Source organism: Diabrotica undecimpunctata, chromosome 9, assembly GCF_040954645.1.
Source record: "Diabrotica undecimpunctata isolate CICGRU chromosome 9, icDiaUnde3, whole genome shotgun sequence".
NCBI classification, from domain to species: Eukaryota; Metazoa; Arthropoda; class Insecta; order Coleoptera; family Chrysomelidae; genus Diabrotica; species Diabrotica undecimpunctata.
In genome coordinates, this window is record NC_092811.1 from 63,228,472 (window position 1) to 63,236,304 (window position 7,833).

Below are 7,833 nucleotides of genomic sequence, written 5' to 3' on the forward strand. Positions count from 1 at the left end.
ACAGGAATTGCTAGGCAGATGGTTAGCAGATGAAAATTTCTTAAATCTTTTTGAAAAAAATGTACCTGCTTTTTGTTAAGTATTTTTTAGTACTTTCAGATGCACATGCAGTACAGTGTACTTTCAGTGTGCAGTGAAAGTGGTCATATTGTGCGACAATAAAATATTTTTTATCATGGCTACATTTATTGTTGCCCCGGGGAGCGAACTAACCTTTAAACAAATTCGCGAAGAAATTTGGAACATTAGTTTATTAGCAATCGCGTGTCATAATGTTTACGATGCTATATTGTGGTGCGCGATGAGGCATTTAATAAAAAATACAGTGTTCTGCAACATATGTGTCATAAATAAAATATTGGTGAAACGTAGTGGAACAATAGACCAATATATGTGGAAATGTAAATCCTGCCTGACAACTACATATATTCGTGATGGCGCATTTTTTTCTAGAAGCCATATGGCCCTTTACCAAATTATAATTGTAATGTATGGTTTTGCTAACGACTTCCCGTAGAATGTAGTTGGCAAGGAAGCAGTAGTAGCTACCAATGGATCTACTATGACCGACTGGTGCAATTTCTGCCGGGAAGTATGCATCAGATATTTGGAGCAGCATCCTGTGGAATTAGGAGGATTCGATGAGAATGGAAAACCCATTACCGTGGAACTTGACGAATCCTATTTTTTCCACAGGAAGTATCACAGAGGTGCCTACAGAAAAGGGCAATGGGTTTTTGGAGGAGTGGAAAGAAACACCAGTGCCAACACGCAATGAATATTTATATATACATATATATATATATATATATATATATATATATATATATACATATATATATATATATATATATATATATATATATACATATATATATATATATATATATATATATATATATATATATATATATATATATATATATATATATATCACGTTTTTGTTTAATTACATATGTATGTTTCAATTTTAAATTTTCATTTCATATAATATAAATCTTGCCCATAATTTTATATGTATATATAACACTGACGTATATTAAGCTTACATTTACGTTAAAAATATCTATAGGTTATGTTCATTGCACTAAAATTCAAGTTAACCAAAAGTTCAAGAGCAATTTACTAAACTAATTAATCCAAGAATACACAAAGTTAAAATTAATAAAATGAGAACTTCTGGCAAAGTTCTAATAATAGAAACCGCATCAAAAGAAGATCTAAATAAAATACAGACCAATAAAATAATACAGGAAAATTTTAAATGTGAAACACCTAGAAAGCACAGACCTATGGTGATATTATACGATCTTCCTAGTTCAGAGAAGGAAGAAGATATCTTGGAAAGCATAAGGGAACAGAACTTTGATAACATAAATAAAACTGAATTTAATGAAAGTATAAAACTAAGATTCAAAACGGGAATACCTTTGCATTGGAGCAGAACAAAAAGATCTCATATTAGACGATAACACTACGATAAAGCACTGCTGTGACTACAAATACCTAGGTATCACTATTTTACAAGATGGAACATTAGACAAAGCCATAAGAGAGAGAAATACGTCAGGGAGAAAAGCCATCACAATGTTAAACACCATTTTATGGGACCAATCCATCAGCAAAGAAAATAAAAAGAGGATATATGAGACTATAGTAAAAAGTATCACTTTATACAGCTGTGAGGTATGGCCACTGAAAAAAAGAACACTGTCAACGCTGAAAGCGACGGAAATGGATTTTGGAAGAAGAGCCGCAGGAAGATCTAGAAGAGAAAGGATTACCAACGAAATTATATAGTCTATTAAGTTTATGTAAAGCCAATTTGATACCAGCAATGTACCATGGGTTTTATAACTCCCTGCGGCCTACTAGTGAAGACATTCTACCAGGGTGCAAACCGATGCAAGCATCGACAGGTGGTCAAAACTAGACCTTCTAAGAAACTGTTTACCCCGTCATTATTTGTGTTTCACTTCCGTTAGCTGGTGAATTTTGTTGGCAGGCAGTACAAAATTTTTTGTAGTGTCCACTCGTTCGTATATTAATTTGTATTAATTATTTTGTGAGTTAGGTTTATTAACGATTTTATTAATTGTGTGTTATGTTTATTAAATATGTAAACACTCTTTCACCTCCAAGAAAAATATCAAAATTAACTGTTAAGGAAAAAGGTGTAATAATGAACACTTATAAAAAAGCATCCCAAGAATTAATAGAACAGGGAAATATTGTAAAATTTACTGCTGAGGCTACAGGTAACTATTAGCATTATTATGTCAACAATAATATTAATTATATTTTTAAATTTTAGATGTCACCAAGTCATCAGTGTATAATGTTCTACAAGAACATCGCGGAAATAATGGTGAATTTAGACCACCAAAACCATACCATAGAGGAAACAAAGTGCTCGATACAGTTACAGATAAGCATAAAAACATGATTCGTCGGATAGTTCACAGTTTCTTCTTTGACCCTCGAGTGGAGCCGCTGGTGCAATAGTGCTACCAATATTACTTTATGAGTGGGTGGCGCGTGACTATTGGGTTATTTGTTTTTATACCTCTCAGTATCTTTCTAGAAATTGACGAGGAAGTGTTAGTTGAATTTGTGCGATTTAATTTCGTTAACGTCTTTGTCTACGGCAACTTAAATTTAATTGGATCATTTTTGCTACCACGCGTCCAGTCATGTAAGTGAATTAATTTTAATTTTTTTCTTTATAATAATATTTTTTCTGCTACTACTAATTTTAGATTGCTAAAAAATGTCTTTTATCAGTTTCTTTGTATTACAGCGTTGCCAAAACTTGTATTTTACTCTATTTTAGGGCAAAAGGACTTACGGAGGAAGAGCTTCGAAAATTTTTATAAGATATGTCTGATATATAAGAAATTAATGACTCAGATGACGGAGAATGGAGCGAAGAAGACGGAGAGATTGTAACCAAAGAAGACCATAATTCAGGTTTAGAGATAGAGTTGGAAGACATTGAGGAAAATGAGGCTGTTTATGCTAGTGACTCCGGTTCTGATATGGAAGTAGACTCTGACAGTCTGCCTGGCGAAATCCGTAATAACTTTTATACCGGTAGAAACAAGAAAACTAAATGGTGAAAAACTAGTTACCATTCACAAACTTCCAAGACCAGTTCAAAAATTCTTTTAAAAACGAATCCTGGTCCGAAAGGGACTGCAAAAAACGTTCCCACCGAGATTGAGGCTTTTTTAAAATTAATTGATGATAGCATTATAAATGATATCGTGCATTTTACAAATCCGTATATTGAAAAAAAGGGAAAGGGGGTTAATTATAGCAGAAAAAGATCAGTTAAAGTTACAAGTAAATCTGAAATGATGGCTTTGTTTGGATTATTGTTTCTAATTGGTACTAAAAAAGGAAGTCGGACTAATGTCCAGGAACTGTGGACAAATGACGGAACAGGTTTGCCAATTTTGAGGGCCTGCATGAGCTATAGGCGGTTTCAATTATTGCTGCGATGTATAAGGTTTGACGATAAAGAAACACGAGAACAACGTAAAAAATTGGATAAACTAGCGGCAATTAGAGTATTTTTAGACAGGTTTCAAGACAACTGTAAGAAATATTATAATCACAGTTACTATGTAACCATAGATGAAAAACTGGAACCTTTTAGAGGACGATTCAGCTTTATCCAATATATCCCGAATAAACCGGCCAAATACGGTTTAAAAATTTTTGCGCTTTGCGATGCCGAAACTTATTATACCAGTGCTTTTGAAGTTTACTGTGGCAAACAGCCTGAGGGGCCCTACTGTAAATCTAACTCTCCATCTGATATGGTAAACAGACTAGTTGCGCATATAAAAGGTACTAATAGAAATCTGAGCACCGATAATTGGTACACCAGCATTCCTTTGGCATGTTCACTTTTGAAACAAAAAATAAATCAGAAATACCTCCTGAGTTTTTGCCCCACAAAGATCGTGCAATTGGATTTTCGTGCCATGGTTTTCAAAAAGAGGTGTTTATGGTGTCTTACGTTCGGAAAAAGTCAAAATCTGTAGTATTACTTTCTACTATGCAAGATGATGGAAAAATTGACGAAAAAACTGGAAAGCCCGAGATAATTCTTGACTACAATAAGACCAAGGGTGGTGTCGATACAGTCGACCAATTATGTGGGGGATATTTTGTTTCGCGAAATACCAGAAGGTGGCCCTTAGCATTATTTTATGCTCTTTTCAATGTTGCTGGAATAAATGCCCAGATTTTATATTACAGTAACCAAAACAACGCAAAAAGGCAAAGAAGAATTTTTCTTAAAAATTTATCATTTCAAATGAAATCTCAGAGAAACGGTCTAAAATGTCGTCGTTACCTTCAGATATTCAGTTATTTTTAACGACTTACAAACCTAAAGAATAGGCACAAAAACGTGATGTACCAAGAAAAAAGCGGGGATATGTGGAAGCCAGAAAAATAAATTTACGTCACAATTGTATGACAAATGTGATAATTTTCTCTGTCAAAAGCACAGTGAAACTACGATTACCTGTCAACGATGTAAAACCAATTTAGTGGAAACTGATGAAAGTGACTAACTTTTTATGTTTACAGTGTTTGTTTATTTGTTTGCTATGTAAAATATAAGTTTAATAAATATTTAAAACAATTTCCTAAAACTTTATTTACTTATAAGCCATTTAAACAGTTCTAGAACTTTAATTTGCTGCTGGTAGTATATTTGCACCACGCGTTCTCTCACGCGATAATTATAGGCGCGTCCGCTCGATGGTTAATAATGAGCTTCCAACAATCCAAAAAATTATGCAGAAAATTTCTGAAAATCCTCATATCTCTGATCTAAAGAAGACTACTTTGGGAAAAGTCTTGAAATCAATTAATTTTCGGTGAGAATGAATTTTAATGTTAGTAATAGTAATGCAACGAATATTCGTAATTTGCGAAATTTAATGCAAATGTTTTACGAATATAAATATAAAAAAAAAAAATAAGTTGAAGATAATATTAGGTTAATAAAATTAAAATCTATTCACTTCTCAACCTTTTTTTATTAAGAAAAAGTTACTTAACCTCGTATAATCACATTATCAGCCTTCACTACTCTATTTTATTATTTGGTATTATGTAATAAAGCTTAAGATTCAGATTGGTTTACACTAAATATCAATTTAGGACGAAGTCACAAAATTTTGCGCCAATGTGTTTTTTAAATGAATTTTTTTTTTTTCGAATTCTGAAAAAACTAATAAGTATTTTTGAAAAATTTAAACGCAGAAGTAAAGATTGCAATATTACCGAGGGCCGAAAGTCTCTGAAAACTTCTATAATGTTTATTTAAAATAAGTTACAGGGGTGAAAAAAAAGAGAAAATTTAGCGTGATTTTTAATTTCATATTTCTTATTCAAAAGGAACCTTTTGGGTATTCTAAAGGACCTTTGGTCCTCGATAATAATGTAATCTTTCATTCTGCGGTTAATTTTTTTCAAAAAAACTTATTACTTTTCTCGGGATACGAAAAAAATGAATCAATTCCGTGTCAATGTATTCATTTTTTCGAATCTTGAGAAAATTAATAAGTATTTTTTAGAAATTTAAATGCACAATGAAAGCCTCCATTACCTAAGAACGAAAGTCCCTAAAAACTTTTATAATGTTTGTTTTAATAAGTTAAGATATTCGCATTAGTATTCGCGAATGTTCAAAAAATAATATTCGTTACATCACTATATTTTCGCTGTTTATTGAAGTCGGTTTGTTTTTACACGGTCTATTATAGTATAATTGAAGAGCTTCTTGCAACATAATGGTAAGCCACAATGTTACAGAATTCTATTTTATTGCATTATGTATATAAAGAAACCTGTCTTTACCTACAGAAAAATTATTGAGTGATCATTGCAGTAGATGGCGGAGTTATTGCTGAATCGTGTTATTGCAATCACCCGTTTTTGTTCACTTTGCGTAAAACGTGGTAAGCCACATGAAAATGAATTAAGTGCAGTTTAAATGAAAATAGCAGTTTAAATTTAGGTTTTATTGATGATAGTGCAGCAAACTATAGGCCTAGTAGCGATGATTTCTCGTCTAAATCTAGTGAGGTAGGCATTTTTTCTTATTTTTTTTCGCTTACCTTTTTTTTTGTAAAAATATATTTCATTTATATTATTGTAACGAAAATATTTTGCCTACCACATGGGGTATTATTGTAAGAGGTAGAACATTGGGGACTGAAATTATGTGGGGATCGAGCGAGATAGGGCAAGCAAAATAAATCGAAACGTATGCGAACGGCACTCAGGGTTTGTTAGTAGAGCTGGGGTCGTGGATAAGTAAATGGCAGGGGTTTGGATTGGGGCTACTGCAAAAAAATGAAACAAAGGGGTACTTACATGAATCTCTTGGGACAAACAAAACAAAAGGAAACACCTCTAGCAATTTAAAAAGGACGCCGATTCGAGGTGCCAAATTATAACCATTAAAACAGCTGGTTGTAACTATTGAAATAATTATTAAACATAAAAAATATATCTTTTTAAATGAAACTCGAAAAAAGGGTTAGAGAGGAAAATAAACAAAATGGTTAGAAAAAAAATTAAACATTTATTGCGTTTCACCACAAACAGTTACATGTTTGTCCTAGCCGTTTACAAACTCTAGGAGTTGGAGATACTACAAAAACTTACAAAGAGATTGTTACTGCAATAAAGGTTAACCTGTTTTAAAAACAAAACAAATGAATATCAAAAATAATAAACCTAGCTGTCATATGTTAACATTAAATTTTAAAAACTGAAAACAAATAAATTGACAGCTAAAGTCAGACTCTAAAATTTACAATTTTTTAATTATTACAATCTTTAAATTGTTATGAAAGCAATTATTGTTAAAAAAAAATGTTTACTTTACTTTGAAACACAAACAGTTACCTGGATTTTCACTATTAGGGCGTGGCAGAGAAGGGATCACCTTCTCTGCCACGCATAAACTGCATCTCGAAACTGTAAAAAAAAATATCTCGAAACGGCTGCTTAGGGCATGGAGGATTGAAATGGGTGGCACTAGATACAAACTTCAGACTGGAAAAAACAGGAAACCGGAAAATCAGAATTGCTGCAGGCGACACAAATCTCTTAAATACTTTTTTAATCTCCTCAGTAACTACACATATTTCACAATTTACTTTACACTACTACATATTTCCATGACAAGGGGTAAAAGCAGAAAACTTTACAAATTCGATGAATAAATTTGGATCCAAGCTAAAATCGACTACCTCGGGTAGCGATCCCAGCGAGAATGACGAAATTATCTTTAAAATTCATTCGCACAAACTTGGTATAAACAAAACTTATAAACTGGAATATTTCCGTCTATTTCCAACGCGCAAAATATCTAAAAGCAGTTTCGATCAAAAACATACTGAGGAAAAACACATCTGTAAAATATAAACAAACTATAAAATGGTTTACATTAACTTCGGCAACGTAAAGATGAATTGGAAGAATTCGGTATTTTAATACGTACGAATGAGAAATTAAATACATTAAAATTATTCTTTGATACTTCAACAAATACGAGGGGATTTCAATACATATCCAAGGAATTTTCAAATGCTAAATTATATGGAAAAATATGGTATGTCATGTGGTTTATCGAGGTATTAGTATAAAAATTTTGGAATATTCATAAATTCTAAAGTCTAATACAGTCATGTTTTTTGTATTCTAGGATGAATTGCAGGAACTCATACCTATGGGTTCCGGAGGAAACGAGGTAAATCCAGAAAAGAAAAAACCATCCAGATGGGAAATGAGCAAAAC